Below are 18,209 nucleotides of genomic sequence, written 5' to 3'. Positions count from 1 at the left end.
AAGCTCATTTGTAAGCTCTTGCACAATATTGACTACTTACAGCTTTTAAGTTTTTAGGGCTTCAGAAAACTAAGTTCAGTAGTAGAAGTAAACTGTCTCAACACACAGGTGCTGAAAAATGGGGACTAATGATGGCAGGTTATTAGGGATCAGTGCAAAAAGTGCCTGTTTGTAGAAGACGAACTAGCAGTTTTACCATGAAGTGATTCCTGCTTTTACCCTGCATATAAAGCGCACTATGGGGACCAGAGCGAGTACAGTACATTGACTTACGCTAATCATGATGATGACGTCCCATCATCCAGGTAGCACCAACAGACAAGATAGGTAGCACGAGCCATCTATACAGTGAAACAGACGAAATAAGAGAGCATCAAATCGGTTGAAAAAACAGGTTTTCAATTACAAATAAAGTAAAGCGCAGTCATTCACTAAAAAAATGACAAGCAGTTTCTGACTTCAATCACAGATGAGGCACCTACTGCAAGTTTGCAATTTGTTTGGACTGATGCACCAAGGCAATTTTTACGTCAACAACCAATGCAGTTGACATGGTATGACACAAATAATCATTCCAATAACTTTTTTCTTTTTCTATGAAGTGTGAACACTGGAACACGCACACACGCATGTATGCAAAGCTGTAAGCCATGCAAGAATTAATGATACAAAATAGGCGAGTTCAGTCTGGTTCACGGTTATGGCCTCGTGATTGCGAAAGCGGCCTGCAGGGTGCAGCCACTTAGTGGTGCAGAGCTCGACCATATAAACACAGAGCTAATATAGGAGTAACCAAGTGTATTCTACTTTGCTGCTGGTGTAAATTTTTCGCAGCAATGCAATTGTGAGGACATTGTCTTTTTATATGTTTAAAATGTCTTGATTACAGCGTTCACGGTGAAAGAAGAGAGAGGCGATTCGATGGCGGCGCGAGGCACGGTCACTTAGTGTAACTTTTGCACATGCTGCCGCCACAAAGAGCAGCTGCTGTTCTGGGGACCTACTTTTTCGCTCGCTTTGCTGGCGCTTCTATGGGCGGGCTTGGCAGAGGCGCTTTATTTCGATGCATATATGCCATTCGCCTGCTTAAAACGACTCTTATTTGGTTGGAGGAATGTCCCTTTATATTTCTGCTGACATTCCGAGCTTTACTTCGACTCGAGATCGCACGAGTGATTTATTAATTGAAGGCTCTAGCAGCTGTCATCTCAGCGTATGGCTGCATTAGACTCTACTTTTGATATTTACGAGAAACACAAGCAATATAATTTCATACTTACTAAAAGTTCCAAAGTGAGCTCCGTGTAACATGCATTCAGAGCAGTGCTAGAGCACTAGGTAAGCCTCCACAGCTGCCAACATGTACAAGCCATGCGTTCTTCAGTCTGCAAAGTGTCATGGCACAATTTGAGAGGTGCTATAATCAATTTCCGAATTGTGTTAGTGCAACAGCCAAAGAAAGCTGCATTCGCTTGCCTTATTTTTATTGTAAGAGAAGTAATGCCCAGCATTATAAACAGGTCGTTTATCTCATTTAAGGAAACAGGTAATTATATACTTGAATGGTTAAAACATAAAATTCAAAGCAGAAAAGTTAGAAGCAACGCAGAAATACAACCAGCACCACATGTCTTTGTTATAGCACGTTATAAGCTTGGGACATATCGACGGTATCGGCCATCCGGCCGTCGGTTGCTCTGCAGATTTTTTGGTTTCGTGTTACCATGTGCTGCTGGATATTTGAAGTCTCGTAGAGGTTGTGGAAGATGTGCCTTCATTTGATCACTTGACCGCGGACTGTTTGCACCAAGAGCTTTCACATTTGACCCCTCAGCTGGCAGAACAACGCATATAGCTCACACAAACTTCGCAAGCTTTCTCAAGTTGCGCGACCTGCAGCTGTCAGACCTTCTTTGTTTGCGGAACTGTTGCATCCTCATCGCAACATAGTAATTTAAAAGGTCCACTGCAATATCTACTTTGTGCTCAGCATATGGAAATCCAATGCAATGCTTATCAAGCATTTCATCGATGGCGAGGTTGTAAGCATCAGGCTTTTCAGCAGGTTTGAGGAAAATTGCTTCGGTTCTCTCCAGTATTTGAAATATGTGAGCAGCTGGGTGTAGCAGCCGGCCTCGTGTCTTGAGGTTTACAAGGGCTGCCTCCAATCGCACAATGTCTGCTCGAGTAGACAACGCGTCTCTCTCGTGTCGGAAATGATGGTATTGTAACAATAAGTGGCATGAGGCCTTTTACCTGCTCAGAATTAGGTGTAAAAATAACGAAAATGGGCATATCATTAGGTAGGGGTGTTTAAATGCTGACTGAGGTCATAAATTATCCACGCTTGTGCCGTTGCTCCATAGGAGCACCAGCAGAATTGGTGGAGAGCAAGGCCCCCTGAACACGTGCTGCCCCTAGCGGCGGTGCTCATTTCTGGTCACACAAAGCGACCGCTCTCTCGCCGGAGCTCGGACGCGCAGTCGGAGCACCTACAGCTAAAGCCTAGAGCAATATTAGCTCTGTGTTTGGTTGGTTGAGCTCTGCACCGCCAGGTGGCTGTACCATCCAGGCTGCTCATGTTTATACCCCTCCACCCTCCATCAAAATGCACAGTTCGCCTGCATATGACTCGGCTCTGTGACAGAATACAACATGCAACATGCACTGCTTTTATAACTCCCACTGGGATCGACAGCCAGGCGGCTAGTGGCGAGGTTGGAGAGGTACTGCGTGCTGGCTCCAAGACACTGGACAGTCATGATGTGACAGTCATGATGTCATGACAGTCATCATGACGCAGAGCCAACGAAGGCAGAGCTTAGCCCAGATTTCTCAGCGAACAAGTAAAGGAAAAGCATGGCTAAGGAGGAGAGTAACTTGTAATCATCCATAGCTCTCTTAATATAAGACACTTCACTTAAATTGTGGTGCAAATGTTTTGCTGTAGCTGTAGCCTACGCATCTACAAAATTTGGTAAACCGTTTCAGGTGCCCTTTAAGCAAGCAAAATCACTTGCACGAACACGAACAAAGCCAACTGCTTGCAAATTATGTAATGCACTGATCTCTACAAATCCTCGTTGCAACAAATAGACATGGATTTGGCGATCCATTCTTTACATAGTTAATTTCCTGCACTTTTTTAACACATTAAAAAAAAAAAGGCACTGTGATGCTTTTCCCTTTATATTACACGCACTTTTTGACATAGATATATCGTATATATTAGTAGCATTTATGTCCATCCTAGGGTGACCTATTGGGCTTTTTGTCCCTGTCTGCTTCCCTGTTTTACTGGGTTCTGATACACTCTTGGAACTAAATTAATGAAATACCAAATTAAACAAATCGTCCTTTCTTTGAATATAAAGTAAGGTAAACATTGTCTCAACGTCGCAACTATCATTAGCAAATTAAAATAGCACTCTGCATTGCGAACACATTACCGCTGTTTATATTATGCGATGTGCAGAAAATGTGATGTAGTAATGCAGCATTGTCATATTCATTTAAACACTACTATTTGGAAAAAAAGCAACAAGATTTCATTCACTGAAGGCCTGTATGCACTGAATATATTATACCTTTATATATATGCCAGTTCTCGCTTCAATCTTAAGCGAGAATGAGGCATATACCATTTTTATATAATAATAATGATATATTTTGCCACCTGCTCACAATAGGTGGGCTGCATTTATTAGTTTTGTAACATCTCTATGTATTATTCTTTACGAAAGGGCGAAATTCAAGAAAAAATTGAGCTTGACCTGATTTTCATCATTTTTTTTCTGGGTGCGGAAATCTGAAATTATCATGTTTTACCTAAAAATGAAGAACCCTACATATATTTCACACCTTGCTGTAGAGAGTAGTGATGCACCGACAATCATCCTTCTGTGTAAACACTTGCGGACACATTGAATTCCATGCATAAGTATATGTACATGCTCTTGAGCACACCATGGCTGCATTAAATTTAATGACAATATGTTCCTCTGACACTGGTGCCAGCTGTATTCTTGAGATGTTGTCACAGTTGTTTGTCATTGACTTTGACCCCCAGATCTTGCACCTCCTGTTCACCTACCTTTTCAGGCCAGAGTGGGGCTGGCAACAACTGGGCGAAAGGTCACTACACTGAAGGAGCTGAATTGGTGAACTCGGTTCTCGATGTTGTTCGCAAGGAAGCAGAGGGCTGCGACTGTCTGTAAGGATTCCAGCTTACCCATTCTCTCGGTGGAGGTACTGGGTCTGGCATGGGCACACTTCTTATCTCCAAAATTCGTGAAGAGTACCCTGACCGCATCATGAACACCTTCAGCGTTGTTCCGTCGCCTAAGGTTTGTGAATACTCTTTGTGTGCCTCGCTTTTCATTCCTCCGTGCCCTTCAATTCTTTCCATCCAGTTTTTCAATTTCTGCAAGTTGTGCTCATGATACATTACCCATCCTTTATGCAGGTTTCAGACACTGTTGTTGAGCCCTACAATGCCACCCTTTCCGTGCACCAGCTGTTGGAAAACACTGATGAAACTTACTGCATCGACAATGAGGCTCTCTATGACATTTGCTTCAGAACCCTCAAGCTCACCACTCCTACATACAACGATCTCAACCACCTAGTCTCGGCAACAATGTCTGGCGTCACAACTTGTCTGAGGTATGCATGCATGATTCCTCTGCATTCCTACAAATTTTTGTACCCAATATGGCTGTTTTCACTACTGCATGTTTTAGCCCATAACCCTAGTTGTTTGGTTTCCTTCGAGTGCATTGCAGAGTCTTGTTAAAATTTTGTCCTCAGGTTTCCTGGCCAGCTGAATGCTGATCTGCGTAAACTGGCTGTGAACATGGTGCCCTTCCCACGTCTCCACTTCTTCGTGCCTGGTTTTGCTCCACTGACTTCATGCGACAGCCAGCAGTACAGCGCGCTGACTGTGCCAGAACTGACACAGCAGATTTTTGATGCAAAAAACATGATGGTTGCTTGTGATCCACGCTATGGCCGCTACATGACAGTTGCTGCTATATTCAGGGGCCAGATGAGTATGCAAGAAGTTGACGATCAGATGCTTAATGTGCAGAACAAAGATTCCCGCTACTTTGTAGAGTGGATCCCAAACAATGTGAAGACTGCAGTGTGCGACATTCCAGCCCGTGGCCTCAAGATGTCTGCAACATTCATTGCAAACGCCACTGCCATTCAGGAGTTGTTCAAGAGAATCTCCAAACAGTTTAGTGGTCAGTCCTCATCTCATTATCTCTTCGAGGGTAGAGTTTTCTAAAAAAAATTTTGGCAAAAGTTGTTCTGAAGACTGTTGCTGAAACCTACAATGCCAGCCTTTTGGTGGCATTTCTTTTTGAATATGATGAAGTTAATACAGTAGAAATATGTTCTAACATAGTTGACGAATGAGCCAGAATTACTTTGTTATATCCATTGCTTCATTTTATCCATTGTTACATGTACTGTAATATGAATCTGTGAGGCTTACTTTTTCACTTACCTTACTTAGTTATAGTCATTATTTTATCACATTTTGGTATAACGAGGTTTGACTGTATATTTATCTTTGTAATAGCTTTGACACAAGTGGCTTGCTTTGCCATAGCGAAAGTAAGGCGCAAAGTAAATGGTGGCTTGTGATAGCGATTCCTTGGATCAATTCTTTGTACGAGATAGTCAGTTATCGTGCATCTTGTGAAATGAAATGCATACATGGCCATATTGTGTGTTAGTGAGTGCCCACCTGGCTGTAAGCGAAGTCATTGCTTGCATATGGGAGAGCATGCAGACAAGTATCTCCAGGTGCATGTGCTGGTGTGATCATACAGCAGTTGTGAAGCAAGATCTCTTTGATGGTAAGAGATCTCGCACGAATTGATAAATAAGCTATTTGATAAATATGGCACTTCATCCCCAAAAATTACACAGATCCAATTCACATGTTGGAATCTGTGTGAAGCGAAACTTTGCATGTTTCATTCCTGCATCTTTGGCGTTTAGGAAACTGACGCGTGTACCTGTGCTATGAAATGTGACAACTGTTAGATTGGCTTGTATTTCTTAATTTCTTATTTATTTTAAATGTACCACCCACTTCTTGGCCAATCCCCCATTGTGGGCATGTGCCATTGTGTGGAAATCATCATCATAATTAATATGCGGCAATAATATCGAAGAGCTAGAAGTATACATGCCAACCCCTACACTGGCACGTAATTCAATTTTTTTGTGCGACCCATTCAGCAATACAGCAGCAGCACCCAGCCAGCAGCCATGTTCGGAAAAGTCCGGGAGGGTTCGCAAAGAAAGCTTCACTTTGAAAAATTTTCTGTCTGATGTTCAGTCACCATCATACACTATATTGGTAATGATTTGGGACTTGTTTCCACTGTGTATGGAAGCGACTCTGTAAGGGTTTTTCCTTCTCTGTGAGATCGTTTGTTTTCTATAACAGCCATGTTCCGCCGCAAGGCCTTCCTTCACTGGTGCACCGGGGAAGGCATGGAGGAGGTGTAGTTCACAGAGGCCGAATCAAACATGAACAACCTGTTGTCTGAGTACCAGCAGTAGCAGGAGGTGACACCCGATGACGAGGGAGAGTTTGAAGATGAAGAGGAGGCCTAAGCAGTGAAATAAGCCTTTTTATTTAGCTTGGTGGTTTTTCTTTTTACTTGAAATAAAGTGTTTATTTAACACTCTGGTCATTTTCTAACATTGCCAGCAATGTGGTTACACCAGTGCTTCAAGGTGTGGAGAACACACCATGTTCTTGTACACTGCTCAGTTTGTCCTGTTAGGACACCTTGTATATCTGGGTGCAGTGCAGTTTCTGCCAATAGTTTGGCACATGAACAGACTACGCTAGAACGACAGCTGTCAGAGGATGACAAGCCACTATTTGCTAGTTTTGTTGTGCTCCTCGACTGCGTTTGCCTTCTCTTAGCACCTATTCTGTAACCCTAATGGTCCACCGGTTATCTAACCTACACATTACATGACCTGCCCAGCTCTATTTCTTTGTCTTAATGTCAATTAGAATATCGGCTATGTCCGTTCTCTGATCTACGCCGGTCTCTTCCTGTCTCTTCAACGTTAAGCCTATCATTTTTCGTTCCATCACTCTTTGTGTGGTCCTTAACACGTTTTCAAGCTTCTTTGTCAGTCTCCAAGTTTCTGCCCCATGTGTTAGCACCGGTAGAATGCACTGATTGTACACCTTTCTCCTTAGCGATAATGGTAAGCTTCCAGTAAGGATCTGAGTATGTCTGCCGTATGCACTCCAACCCAATATTATTCTACTATAAATTTCCTTCTCATGATCAGGGTCCCCTGTGAGTAATGAACCTAGGTAAACATATTCCTTCGCAAAATATAGAGGCTGACTGGCGATCCTGAACTCTTGTTCCCTTGCCAGGCTACTGATAATTATCTTTGTCATCTGCATATTAAACTTCAACCCCACTCTTAGACTTTCTCTGTTAACATCCTCAAGCATTTGTTGTAACTTATCTCCAGTGTTGCTGAACAGGACAATGTCATCTGCAAACTGAAGGTTGCTGAGATATTCGCCATTGATCCTTACGCTTAAGCCGTCCCAATTCTTCTTCCAAGCAGGCAGTGAATAACATTGGAGAGATTGTGTCTCCTTGTCTGACCCCTTTCTTAATAGGTATCTTACTACTTTTCTTGTGCAGAATTAAGGTAGCTGTGGAATCTTTGTAGATATTTCCTAAGATAGTTGCGTAAACCTCCTGTACTCCGTGATTACATAATGCCTCTATGGCTGCTAGTATCTCTACTGAATCAAATACCTTCTCGTAATCTATGAAAGCCATGTAGAGAGGCTGATTGTGCTCTGCAGATTTCTCGATTACCTGCTTGATTACATGGATGTGATCCATTGTATGTAGAGTATCCCTTCCTGAAGTCAGCCTGTTCCCTTGGTTAACTGAAAGTCAAGTGTTGCCCTTTATCTATTGGAAATGATCTTGGTGAAAATATAATACAATACTGGAAGTAAGCTATTGGGCCTATAATTTTTCAATTCTTTAACGTCTTCCTTTTTGTGGATTAGCATAACGGTGACATTCTGCCAGTTCTCTGGGACCTTTGAAGTCATGAGACATTTTGTATGAAGGGCCGCAAGCTTTTCAGGCATGACATCTCCTCCATCTTTGATTAAATCAACTGCTATTCCATCTTCTTCTGCCCCCTTTCCTCGTTTCATGTCTTCTAAAGCCCTTCTAACTTCATCGCAAGTTATAGAAGGAACCTCTGTAACCTGTTCGTTACTATTTTCAATGGAGGTATCCTGGCTGCTCTGGGTGTTGTACAGGTCAGTACAGAATTCTTCCACTGCTTTTACTATATAGTATTCGAAATTGCTGACGATATTACCCTGCTTGTCTTTCAGTGCATACATCTTGGCTTGTCCTATGCCAAGTTTTCTTCTCACTGATTTCATGCTGTGTCCATTTATTATTGCTTCCTCAGTCTTTCTTACATTATAATTTCGAATATCCTTTACTTTCTCCTTGTTTATTAGTTTTGACAATTCCATGAATTATCTGACCTCTTGAGTTGGACTGTTTCATTCTTTGTCGTTTCTTTATTAGGTCCTTCATTGTTTGGGAGAGCTTACCTACTGGTTGCCTCCCACTTAAAGTGCTGCTTCTGAAGCCAGCCTAGTTACAGTTTCATTCATTACCTCTGTGTCATCTATATCTCACTGTTCTAAGGCTGCATATTTGTTTGCAAGTACCAGCCTGAATTGGTCCTCTTTTACCTTTACTGCTTCTAGGTTGGCCTGTTTCTTCTTGACCAATTTAACTCTTTCTCTCTTCAAATTCAGGTGAATCCTAGACTTCACTAACTTATGATCACTTCACTTTACCCCGCCTAACACTTTAAATCCTGCACTATGCTGGAATCAACAGAAAGTATGAAATCGATTTCATTCCTTGTTCCACTATTAGGGCTTTTCTAGTTCCACTTTATGGTGCTACACTTTCTGAAGAAGGTGTTCATAATTCATAGCTTATTCCTTTTCGTTAATTCTACCAACATCTCTCCTCTAGTGTTTCTAGAACTGATGCTATAGTTGCCAAATGCTTGTTCACCAGCCTGCTTTTGTCCCAGTTTTGCATTGAAGTCGCCCATTACTACAGTATACTGAGTTTGCACTTTTCTCATGGCTAATTCCACATCTTCATAAAACTAATCTACTTCATCATCATCATGACTGGAGGTTGGAGCATAGGCTTGTACCACCTTTAACCTATACCTCTTGTTGAATTTTATTACGACTGCTGCTACCCTCTCATTAATGTTGTAGAATTTATCAATGTTGCCTGCTATGTCCTTATGTATTAGGAATACTACCCTGTATAACTTCCTAGCTGAGAGTCCTCTACAGCAGAGGATGTGGCTGTTAGTCAGCACTGTATAAGCCTCACCAGTTCTAACCTCACTAAGGCCAATGATATCCCAAACAATGCCTGATAGTTCCTCAAAGAGTCCTGCTAAGTTAGCCTCACTCGAAAGAGTTTGGGTGTTAAAGGTTGCAAGAGTCAGTTTCCACTGGCGGCCTGTCCAGGTCCAGAGATCCTTAGCACCCTCTACTGCGTTACAGGTCTGACCCCGACCTTGGTTAGATGCTCCGCAGCTGCTGGGCACGGAGGGCCATGGTTTAATTGTAGGAATCATGAGGGAGGTAATGGTCGAATACTGCACCAGGAAGGCCAATTCCTGTTCTGGTGAAGGGGTGTATTTGTTGAAGCTTAGTGGGCCTTCCTGATTGGATTAGTATAGCCCCACTGGTTCTCGGCATTTTAGCCGGTGTCAGGCGCCACTCCAAGCCTGGAGATGTTTGAGTACAGGAGGTGGTGAATTCAAGATTACCACATTCAGATTTAAAAAAAAAAAGAAAGAAAGAAAGAAAAAAAAAACCCCTGAGGATTCGAACTTCAGCCTTACCGAGCATACAAGTTAGCTCAGTCAGATAACCTTGCAAGCTGTGAGGCTGTCTTATGGTGGAGAATTTCAGTGCAGAGGTTTTTTAAATGGTCCTGACCTCGTAGTTCTGAAATCTTACGTATGCAGGCATCTGTGAACTTGGCTAGGTACACAAGCTCATAAAGCTCATCATGCCTCAGCCCCCCTCCCCCCAAAATGAAAACTCTCCACCTATCATCTGGAGGAGGAGTTGGTTATTTTCCTATAAATAATGCAATTGGCAGCAAAATGTTTTGTTGAGAAGTACAGGCGGGAAGGTCGTTAATGTAAATAAGGAATAGCAAGGAACCCAAGACAGATCCTTGTTAGATGCCAGACAAAACCAGGAAGACAGAGGACGAACCTTCATTAGCAATTACATGCTGGGCACGGTTAGAACAGAAGTCTTCAATCCACTCGAATACTTTGGTGACAATATTATTAAGCTTGATAAGTTTAAAAAGAAGTAAGTTATGCATCACCCCATCAAAAGCTTTAGCAAAATCAAGAAATATACAATCAACATCAAAGTCAATGTAAATGTTTAAGATCGTAAGTGAAAGATAACCAGTGTTTCACATGAAAACATTTTCCTGAATCCATGCTGACAGACAAAAAAAGAACGGCCTTCTAGGAATTCAATGAGATGCGAGTATACTATAACATGTTCTAAAAGCTTACATGGTATGCTTGTTAGTGATATGGGTCAGTAGCTATTGGAAAAATGTGTTACCTCATTTATGGACAGGATCCACTTTTCCTACCTTCCAATCACCGAGAATGGTTGAACACTCTAGAGATTGAACAGAAATATTAGAAAGGATAACATAGGAATACACTTTGGTCATTTTCAATATCTTAGAAGTATAACAGAATCACACCCAGATGAAAAAATCTTGGGGTTACTAAGGTTACTAATGCTGACACAACCGACACTAATAGGATCCATGGGAAGGAAGTTGCAGTCATGCAATATCGGAAAAAAAGTAGGAGTGATTTTGCAGAAAAACACAAATGCATCGTTCCACACAGAACCACACTGGTTAGAAGGGGCAATGGTGTTATCATCATATGTCAAGTGAATAAGACTATTGTCTGAGTTGCTGATAATGTTTCAGAACTTTCATGGGTTTGTTTGCAGCAATTCTGGTAACATAGTGTCAAAAAATTAATCTTTGGCACACACTATAGCATTCTTTGACGTAACAGTTCTGCGGCAACCCGTAAGGTGGAGGGAAGTAATTAATTAAGGGATAATCAGACATCCACCCATTCATAGCAATTGCTACAAAGGAACCCATACGGATTCCTTGAAAGAAAAGCCTCGCAATTGAAGAAAAATTCATTCTGGTCTGGGATTCAAACCCAGGACCACCGCCTTTCTGGGGCAGCCGCTCTACCATCTGAGCTAACCAGGTGGCTAGCAGATGGCAGGACGAAGTCAAGTTTGTCAACAACTTGAAGCAAAGGCTTCAACTGGGGGGCTTTTCATTCGAGGAACTTGTATGGCTTTCCTTTGTAGCAATTGCCACGAATGGGTAGATGTCTGATTTTCTCTTAATTAACTATAGCATTCTTGTAAGTAGGCTTTCCAATGATTCAAATCATTGGTTCGCTTCGCACAACGAAAGAAGCTTTTCTTCCCGTTGAATAGCCATTTTAAAGATGGAGTAAACCATGGTAACCTGGGATTAGAAAGTATTTTTCTTAGTGGTATGAAATGCTCGACTAAGAAAAGAATGAGAATAAGGGAAACAAAGAGGCTTGATTTTTGTTACTCACGACCATATAAAGCCAGCAGACAATGATGCCAAGGAGAGCATAGGAGTAACTGTGCTACAGCGACGGCCATTAATCCATCCACTAAATTGGGTATTTATGTGTGCTAGATCTATACCTGGAAGTGTTAACCAGTGCCACTCAGAGCCATGGCAAGCGGATGTGGAACACCCTCTTTTGCCATAACACGTGAACAGCAGGCATGTGGCTAAGAAGTTCTCATATGCTATGAATGAACAAAGAAAAGGGAAACAGAGGGACTCGACTTTTGTTAATCATGACCATATAAAGGCAGCAGGCAATGAAGCCAAGGAAAGCATAGGGGTAATCAGGTGTGGTTGAAATTTGAAACGTAGAAACAAAGAAGAAAAGGGGAGGACTGAAAGTGGACGAACAAATAACTTGTCGCCGGTGGGGACCAAACCCACAACCTTTGCATTGTAGTTTGTTCTTGTAGGGACACCAGTTCTGCTCAAATGAGTGCTTAGAAAAATCACTCGTCTAATCAAAAAGAAACGATTCCATTTCAGCCGTCACTGATGCAACATCTGCTCTGCTATAGTTGTGGATTATTTTATACTTCTTGCGAGCTAAAATTCGCCCTTCGGCATTGAAGTGGATGAAAGAGTGGTCGCCTATGCCATTCTCTGAATCCAGCAACAGAAAATGCAGACAACTTGTGCAGGTGGCATGTGTTGTATGCTGTCTTGGTGGATTTGGAGAATATTGGGCGCACGCAGGCTGTGTCCTGCTGTGGCAAAAAGGTTTAGAATAAACATTCACAGTTGTTAGTAGCACCCATCTCATCTGTATTCTCTTCCTTGTGGTCTTGTGTTTTGCACTCCAACCTTTTCCAATTATGCACAGCTAGGACAGTCAAAGCCTGTTAGAGAGCTCTGCCATTCAGACATGCAAACGCATGAAACATTTCAGTGCCCAGAAGACCAAAACAGAGATGTGTCTTAACTCTCAAGTAATTAAAACATGTACTTAAATTGCATCTATGCACATTTGTAAAAACTGAAAAAAAAAAAGGTTGTCTTCTACATTTTTTGTATATGTGATTTTAAAGAATAATTTAATAACTTGATACCAGAGCACACATGTATGCAGAGAAGGTAGACGTTTACAACTGAACTCATGTATAGGGCTGTTTTCTTTGGCCAGACCAAACACTGTGGCTAGTGTGAAAGTTTATTTAACATAAATAACATATACAATTGCAAAGTACACACTTTTGGGACCCAACAAATTTGTTAAAGGGTCCCTACCAATTTTTATTAGAAAAAAAAACACTTCTATGGCAGCTGTTTGTTATACTGTAAACTCACATAAAACTGAAATAGCTGAAATAAGTAAAACAAGAAAATACAGTAGTAGGGAAAATTTCATAAATGAGATACATTTTTCTAATAATTTTATTTTTTTACATCATCGAAAACATCGGCACAGGAAAAGAAAAGTGAGGACGTGTGCAAGCATGCGCAGTGTTACGCATTGTCAATAAGTGAGTGCTTTAATTGTTTAAGAAATGTATTCAATGTTCTTAGAGTGGTCAGTTCACTATCAAGCCCATTCCAAATTGAGGTGCCTGTAAACTGTAGTGTAGAGGGACCATAATTAGTATTTACCTTAGGCAATAAAAAAGGACAGCGAGATGCGTTCCTAACATTGCAAAGTGAGGGATGGAGCGAGACTGTTGTCAAGGCTAGTTCTTCATTAACTATTTGATGCATGACGGAGGCGACATTGTATGTTGTCAAATCGTAAATGTTGAGGATGTTCAGGGTTTTAAATAATTCTTCACTCTTAATATGCATACTGTGGGGTGCTATAGTGCGAAGAGCTCTTTTTTGAAGCGTAAACACCGGTGACACAGGAGTTCTGTATGCGCAACCCCAGATCGCTAAGCAATAATTAATGTGAGAGAGAACAAATCCGTAGTAAGGATTGATAAGTATGTGGGTAGGGAAATAGTTTCTACATTTCGACAGCACATGCAAGCCATATGAGGCCTTATGAACTACAGAACGCACATGAAGGCAGAATTTTAAATGGTTATCAATAATAACACCAAGAAATTTTGTCTCACTAGATTGTTTTATCGGATGGTTATTGTAAACGGCATCTGAATGAATAGTCATTTTCCTTTTTTCAGAGTGAAATAAGATAAAAATTGTTTTCGTTGGGTTAAGGTGAAGGGCATTCAGTGTACACCAACGGTGGTAATTTGGAATTCAGAGTTAAGCTTATTAATTAGGTTGCATTTCTCACGATCAGCTATTATTAGGTTAGTATTGTCTGCATAGAGTACAGGGGCAGTACACACAAGCTGTGAAGGAAAGTCATTAATATAGAGTGAAAAAAAAATAAACGTCCAAGTATGGATCCCTGGGGAATGCCAAGGATAATAAGGGTGCTGTTGGACTGAAAATCGCCTAGTTGAACAATTTGTCGCCGATTTTCTAAGCAACTGCAATTTAACGTCAGAGGTAGTCCATTAATTCCGTAACGAAGCAATTTATCACTGAATAAAATATGATTGAGAGAATCGAAAGCTCTCGCAAAATCTATGAACAATCCCGCGACTAGATAACCACTGTCTATTGATTTTCTAATTAAGTCTGTAAATGTTGAGACTGTAGTTTGTGTGGAAAGGCCATTTCTAAAACCAAATTGGCGCCGATAAAGAATGTTGTGCTTGTGCAAGTAGTCATTAAGGTGCCTAGGAAATATTTTTTCGGGTATTTTGCTGAAGAATGGTAGCAGTGAAATTGGACGAAAGTTTTCTATTTTATGCTTATCCTTTGACTTGTAAAGTGGCAACACCTTGGCAATTTTCATCCGTTCTGAAAACACACCCGTGACAAATAGAGTATTGACGATATGCACGAGAACTGGTGACACGATGTCAATTACAAGTTTAATGACATTCGCCGAAACATTGTCAATTCCAGAGGCTGTGTTTCGCAAATTAAATATAACTGAAGCCACCTCAAGCTCACCTGTAAGGTAAAGGTAAAAAGAAGCATTTGTACATGGAACGAACATTGCATCGAAATCCTTAGCAGTTGAGTTAATGTGGGACGAAAAATAGGCACTGAAAGCATTACAGATACTTTCGAGTGTAGTGTACTCAACGTCATTGTATATTATTTTTTGGGGGGGATGTTGTTTTACGTCTTGCCCTAGAAAATGGTTGAGAAGGCACCAGTTTTTTTTCCAATCCTTCCTGTTCTGTTCAATGTGATTGCTAAATTAAATTTTCTTTGCTGCATAAAGTCTTCTATTAAGAGTTTACGAATATGTAGAGTATCTTTCCTTCAAGGAGGTGTTATAAGGTTGCCTTTTTAATTTCCTATACATGTTGTATTTCGTTTGAATAGAAAGCAAGATCATGCCCGTTGCCCATGATGCCATGATGTGGTCATGGCGGAGACAAATTTCAAATGCAACGCTCATGTATTCCATCATGGAACTTTATTTTTGCTTGTAGGTTCATGTTAAATTGCTCAAATATTGAATTAGGTCCCTTATCACCAGGGTGATGGTGTAGTTTTTACGCAGTTTGATCTTGCAATATCTACATTTTGACATCAGCACCTATCATAGATTAGAAATGGAATGAGGTCTAGGATGAAGTTGTACTGCGTGTCCTTGACTGTCATGAGGGACATTTAGAACAACAAGAAGTGAAAAGCTGTTTCACTGCCAGGCTGCACATGATGTGCTGACATGCAAGACAAATATGAAGGTTTACCTTTTGCAGAAGATGGGCAGCTGTGTCTCCAGACAAGTGGTGGGAGGTAGTACTGTGAAACAACTAGCTGTTTGGCACGGCTGTCGGCAAAGTGAATGTCAGCATTGGTTCCCTGAAAGAATGGGCCCCTTTGCCTACTGCAGAATGTGTGCTTGAAAAAAAAAAAAGGGGGGGGGGAACATGCGCTTTGAAAAGCAGGATGATCTTGAGCTAAGTGGTTTGGCGGCAGTGGAGGCAGGTGTAACTGCGGTTACTTGTGTACCATATGTGCTGTAGTGTTGTAGGTTGGAGTGATGGGGAGAAATTAGTATGTCGCGGCCGACATTTCATCTTTCTCATTCACCTCATCTCATTTCTCATTTTCCTCTAGCAGCCGTCGTCATCTAACTCGGCTGCCTTTTATATATGGTGCACTCTGGCACGTGTGTCTCATGCATCATACCATGAGCTTCGAGGTTAGAAAAAAGGAAAGAAGGATAAAAAAGTTTTCGGCTCTTGCCATTGGTCCAAACAGTTCTCGGGCCTTTCGCTTGCTGACTCACATATTTGTTGTGGACATATTAGTGGACCTAACCTCAGTCCCTATATAACTTCACTGAGGTGACATGCCCTCGAGAGATTTCAGGATATGTGGATATAACCTGTGGCCTCAGCATGCATGTGCAGGTTGGTGTTAAATTTTGCACGAGGGCTACAGGCCTACGAAGAGAACCTCTTAAAAGGCCTCTTGACAGGCTTGCGTGTTGCAGACAGACAACAGTGGTGCACAGGTCCCTTCTGCAATGTATTACACTGCTGGTATGCTGCAAAAACACCTGAAAATTCAAACAAAAGCCTGTGCGTTCCCCTCCTCAAATGAATCAGTGAGGCAGCAAGCAAGTGACAAGTGACATCATGTTCAATGGTGCTTCTGTGTCACATACACAGTGCTTGCAGTGCACAATTAGCCTACATGCAGCAGTGCGAAAAACCTGGGGATTCCCGTGAAATACAGAGCACACAGAATCGTCTCAAAAATACACTGCACAGCATGAAAATAATGGAAGGGAGACAAAGAAGGCGGCAGTTTCACGAGCAGGCATCATTACAAAAGAGAACGAGGTAGGCTCTTAGAAGGCATTAGAGAAATGTTGCTACTGGGTGCTGGCCGAGGCACAACTGCTGGTATAGGGTAGCTTGCCTTCTCGTTCTATCTGAGCTAGTAGTTCAAAATTCTTGCAGCAGAATGCTCCTTGGATGGCACATTACAACTTCCAGAGTAAACAACAATTTTCAATGTTACCCAGTTAGGGCCCCTTTACCTATAAGTCTTTGAGCCTTTCTTGCAGTGCGAGCATTCTGAAAAAACTTGTGGGCAGCTGTATGGTACCTTCCCTAGCGAAAATTCCAATACAGATTTGTGTTAGTCTAAATAGTTTTGTAGTTGATATCATCATCAGCAGCAGCAGCCTGTTTTATGTCCATTGCTGATGAAGATGAAGGCCTCTCCCTGCAATCTCCTATTACCCCTGTCCTATGCCAACCGATTCCAACTAGTGCGTGCGAATTTCCTAATTTCATCACTCCACCTTGTCTTCTGCCATTATTGACTGTGTTTCCCTTCTCTTGGTACCCATTCTGTAACCCTAATGGTCCAACGGTCATCTAACCGGCACATTACATGACCTGTCCAGCTCCATTTTTTTCTCTTTAAAGTAAATTAGAATATCGGCTATACCTGTTTGCTCTCTGAACCAAACCTCTCTTTTTGTCTCTTAACGTTATGCCTAGCAATCTTCATTTCATCGCTCTGTGCGCAGTCCTTACTTGTTCTCCAGCTTCTTTGTCAGTCTCCTCTGCCCCATATGTCAGCACCGGTAAAATGCACTGATTGTACACCTTCCTTTTCAATGATAATGGTAAGCTTCCAGTCAGGAGCTGACAATGTCTGCCGTATGCAATCGAACCCACTTTTATTCTTCTATGAATTTCCCTCTCATGATTAGGGTTCCCTGTGATTAGTTGACCTAGGTAAACATACTCCTTTACAGACTCTAGAGGCTGACTGGCGATCCGGAGTTCTTGTTCCCTTGCCCGGCTATTAATCATTATCTTAGTCTTCTGCATATTAATCTTCAACCCCACTCTTACACTCTCTCTGTAAAAGTCCTCAATCATTTGTTGTAATTCATCTGCATTGTTGCTGAATAGAACAACGTCATCGGCAAACCAAAGGTTGCCAAGATATTCGCCGTTGATCCTTACTCCTAAGCCTTCAAAGTTTAATAGCTTGAATACTTTTTCCAAGAATGCAGTGAATAGCATTGGAGAGATTGTGTCTCCCTGCCTGATCCCTTTCTTTACAGGTATCTCCCTGCTTTTCTTGTGTAGCTGTCTAGTATAATTGCTTATCCATTTTTTGTCAGTCCGTTAGACATTTACAATGGGTACACTGGTTAGTCTATGGGTAATTTCTACACATACAAAATTAATAGTGCTTACTGATAGGCTAATACAAATACATATTAGGCCCACTATCAGTGCACCAGGACTATTATAAAGCTCTCTGGTCTTGTAAGTCGAAGTAGAAGGCTAAGGTCATGTACATTTCTTTTAGAACTTGTGTTAGAATTGGAGCTAAATGCACATTGGTTTTAATGGGGCTTAACATGTAAATTGTCCCGAC

General features: G+C 41.6%; 1 long non-coding RNA gene and 1 pseudogene across 2 annotated transcripts in view; one reads left to right on the top strand and one right to left on the bottom strand.

The window, feature by feature from the left end:
- LOC142560945 (tubulin beta chain-like) overlaps nt 1-6,707 on the top strand; it is a 20,494-nt pseudogene extending 13,787 nt beyond the window's left edge.
- LOC142560953 (uncharacterized) overlaps nt 1-18,209 on the bottom strand; it is a 24,472-nt gene extending 6,263 nt beyond the window's left edge. The window contains exons 1-3 of one of the 2 annotated variants that reach the window (XR_012823492.1): nt 15,545-18,209; nt 10,739-10,798; nt 274-341 (exon numbers count right to left, since the gene is read on the bottom strand). This is a non-coding gene — a long non-coding RNA (uncharacterized LOC142560953). Of the gene's footprint in view, nt 1-273; nt 342-1,280; nt 1,846-10,738; nt 10,799-15,544 lie in introns of those variants that run through there. The other variant, XR_012823493.1, reaches the window with a different exon arrangement.

The sequence above is a fragment of the Dermacentor variabilis genome, chromosome 1 (genome assembly GCF_050947875.1).
Source record: "Dermacentor variabilis isolate Ectoservices chromosome 1, ASM5094787v1, whole genome shotgun sequence".
Classification (NCBI taxonomy): Eukaryota; Metazoa; Arthropoda; class Arachnida; order Ixodida; family Ixodidae; genus Dermacentor; species Dermacentor variabilis.
The sequence above is the reverse complement of the archived record's forward strand: the minus strand, read 5'-3'. Positions and strand labels throughout refer to the sequence as shown.